At 41.5% G+C, this 3,953-nt stretch overlaps 1 pseudogene; it reads right to left on the bottom strand.

Moving 5' to 3' along the window:
• Positions 1-2,274: 2,274 nt before the first annotated feature.
• On the bottom strand, positions 2,275-3,639 carry LOC102824751 (annotated as a pseudogene).
• Between the last annotated feature and the right edge of the window lie 314 nt (positions 3,640-3,953).

Raw genomic sequence — 3,953 nt, 5'->3', positions numbered from 1 at the left:
TCTTTCCTTCATTAAAGTTAAGCATGAAACGGATTGTGATGCATTATGCCCAAGTGAGCAGTACTGTAGAAGCATCCATTAGCTAGTAAGCTCCATTGAGGACAAACAGAAAGATACAGGGTAAAATAAAAGCATGAGGTGTTAGTCAGCCCAAATGAAGGATTTCCTGAGGGAAATTTTGAAATCATGAAACATCTCTTTCTGGAAGCAATCTTTCTAAAACTTAAGTCTTGATTTTTTTGGATAATTTAATAAAACGCTGCTGGACAGCAAAAGTAGACCAATGTTTTCTGAGAATGGCACGAGTTCTATGATTTAGCTAGAGAAATTGATGTTAGGAGTCTAAAGAGAAAGGATGGTTTTGCTTGTGGATTCTTTTTTCCTAAATGAGTAATGTCAGAAATATAATTTTGAGTAAACAGACATTTGACGCAAGTAGATATGCAAAATAGGTTTTTGCTTATTATTCCTGGTCAGCAGGATAAAAAGGCAATACATCTCTCAAAGGCAGAGTGGACTTTGTTGTTGTTGTTTAGTGCTGTCAAGACGGTTCTGACTCAAAGAGATCCTGAGGAGCAGTTGGTGGTGTTGAATGGATGACCTTTTGGTTAGCAGTTAGTGCTTATTCACCAGCACCTTTATTCACGAATAAAAGGAAGAACCAATGGGAGAAAAACAAAGACTTATTGGATAGTTATTATACATTATCACTGGAGTTCTGGTGTGGCACAGTAGGATAAGCACTGGACTGCTAACCAAAAGGTCAGTGGTTCAAACCTACCAGTCGTACCTTGGAAACCATATGCAGGTTGAATATGAGTCAGAACCAACTCGAAGGCACTTAACAACAACAACCCTAATACAGTATCTTACCCAAATTGAGGACTGGTTCTATAATACACTGAGAATAAAAGAAACAGTGGATTTAGGTCCTATAGTTCAGTAAATTGGCTTTGGTATCACCATCATGCAAAAACGTTCCTGTGGCCATTCTAACAACTGACTGCAATCCATCCTCTGCATTGTTGCCAGAATATTTTTGAAGCCCTCTCAACCTACTGCTGAAAAGCCCCTGGATGTCCATGTAACCCAAGTTGGATACTTGCTTGTATCCTCAGTTTCATATCCCACCATTCACACCCTCTCCTCTCCAATGCCACAATTTTGATTTGACAATGCTGTTTCTTTTGTCATGCTGTTCCCTTGCTTCTCCTGGCATGTGCCACTCCACTCACACTTTCATTCAGAAACATGTCACCTGCTCAAGGAAGCCTTCCTCAAGTGACTCCAAGATTGCATGGACATCCTTTCTTGGATTTTTGGAGCATCTGCAGCTTATCTAATGTAATTTATCTATGTTACAGTATCCAGTTCTCAACAGGGAAGATTTAGTCCCTCTGGTAATAGTTGGCAATGGCTGAAGGAATATTTGGTTATCACAGGTTTGGGCAGAGTGGTGCTTCCAACATTTTATGGATTGAGGTTAGGGATGCTGATATATCCTAATATACAGGACAGCCCCACAACAAGAAATGATCTAGCCCAAATGACAATAGTGCTGAGGCGAGAACTCCTACCATATGGGAATCATTATTTAATGTGCTAGTATTCCCTATTAGACAAGAAAAACATGTTTTGGGGCTAGAGTTACATCTCATTGTCTTTTCCCCTTGAGCCTAGACTATTGGCTAATGTATAGTTGCTGTTCTTAGTTGTTGTTGAGTCCGCTCTAATGCATAGTAACTCCATGTACAACAGAACAAAATGGTACCAGGTCCCGTGACATCTTCATCATGATTGGTTTCTTTGAGTCCAATTTTTTTTTTTTTTTTAAGGACATATTTACATTATTAGTATTATTTCTATTTTCAGATGGGGAAGCAAAGGCATTTCATCTGAAACCAAGTTCAATATCATTTAAACAAGAGTATAAATCATTGTTTCATATCAATGGATGTCATCCTCTCCTCTCAGGTATTTATTTATTTTATTTATTTATTTATTTATTTATTTATTTATTTATTTATTTATTTATTTATTTATTTATTCAAAACAACCTATAATGATTTATTAGAAAACATGCCAGGAAAGGAGGGATTCCTGCAAAGTAGCCACAGAAGTTGTGTTAATTTAAAAAGAAATGCTTCCACACTGAACTGGCAATGTGGCCAATCGTGCTTTCATGTGAAGAAGTCCGCACACAGGACAAGCTCCTGGACCAGCTGACCCAGACCAGGACACCGGGAGTCTCTTCTTGTAGAAGACAGAGCCAGCTCATTTCATGTACTTATCCTGCTGATCAGCCAGGATTTTGGCAGAGGACTTGGCATCATAGAAGAGCTGGCTGATCTCCTCAACATGTTCTTTCTTGATGCTATCCTTCCCATTGATCTTAGCAAGCAAGTTAGCTGGGGTCAGCAGCTGCACCAAGTACCTCAGAGTGGTACCAATCTCCCCTAGGTGATTCAGCGCCTCTTCACTGATGTTGATTCCCTCTGTCTGGGCTTGGATTTTAATGACCTGCTTCATCTCCTGTGGTGTGTACAGCACGGTCCAAATGATCATCACTTGGTCCAGAAGATCGAGAGGGATGCCATGAGGATAGATGATGTTCTCAGTGCCCCTGCTGATGCAGTTGCCTCAGTTGGATGCAAAGATGACAATGGGGGCAATAGAAGATTCCAGGGCCCCAGTGCAGGTAAGTGAAGCACTCCATGTCCAGCATGTGGACCTCATCAACAAACAGCACACCTGGCACCAGCTCACCATACCCTCATCATTGTGCTTGTTCACCACCTTGTTAATCTTCCCCCAGAGTTTATATGTAATTTCTGTCTTCTTTGGCTTCATCAACTGGCCCATCATGGACAGAATATCTTGTCCTCCCAGGGGCCTTGCATTGGCCACATCCAAATCATGCAAGGTCACATCCTGGATAATTTCTTTCTTCTTGTGCACATCCCTTTTGGCAAGGGGACATACTTTTCAGCTTCAAGGTCAAATTTTGTGGCATAGGTATCACACCAGCCCTGCCTCTTCACAACCCCAGTGTTGGCTTCAATGTAAATCACATCTCCAGCCTCAACTCGTTCTTTCTGCAAACTTTCAAAAAAAATGCTAGGATCCAGTTTCAACTGTTTGGTGCCTTTAGCAGTTTTGAGTCTAATGATCACATGGCTAATGGTTTTGCCATATCTTCCCATGGGGTTCTCTGTTTCACATGGAGTTAGCTCTGTGGCTTCATACACTTCCTTTGTTTCCTTTATCTGTGGCCCAATAGCCCTGCAGAAGTTCTCCATCAGGACTTCTGTCTTCTTGACCTCTGTAGAGTACACTTCACTCCCCACCATTGGGCAGAAAGGGACCTTACTCCCCAACTCCTGGGCAATAGCCAGAGCTAGAGCTATCTTGCCAGTTCCAGGAAGTCCTGCCAACAAAACAGCTCTTCCAGCCATTTTCTTGCTTTTGATTAATTCTACTATCACACCACATGCCTCTTGTGTGTTCTCCTGGCCCATGAGCCCTGAGACCACTTGCTTGGCTAGCTAGGCTGCTCTTGTCCAACACCAGCCCCTTCACGTGGCTGTGGGAGGTGATGCTCTGCATCTTCATGGTACTCTTCACCTCCTCCATCTTCATATTGCAAATGCTGGGAACTGAAACACAGAATCCTCAGGTATTATTTTTCAAAGCTTTTATTGTGCATTAAGTGATAGTTTACATAAGAGAACATCAACTTTGCATTCATCCTATCATATTTCATATCAATGCAATGATTACAATCCTCTCCATGCATCACCATTCAATAGCATTTGCTTCTATTCCCTCTGTTTTTTTATTTTTGATGTACACAAAAATGTTGTTGTTGTTGTTGTTGTCAGGTGCCATCGAGTCGGAACCAACTCATAGCGACCCCATGCACAGCAGAACGAAACAATGTTCGATCCTGGGCC

This window comes from Chrysochloris asiatica, unplaced genomic scaffold (genome assembly GCF_000296735.1).
Source record: "Chrysochloris asiatica unplaced genomic scaffold, ChrAsi1.0 scaffold00122, whole genome shotgun sequence".
Lineage (NCBI taxonomy): Eukaryota > Metazoa > Chordata > Mammalia > Afrosoricida > Chrysochloridae > Chrysochloris > Chrysochloris asiatica.
The sequence above is the reverse complement of the archived record's forward strand: the minus strand, read 5'-3'. Positions and strand labels throughout refer to the sequence as shown.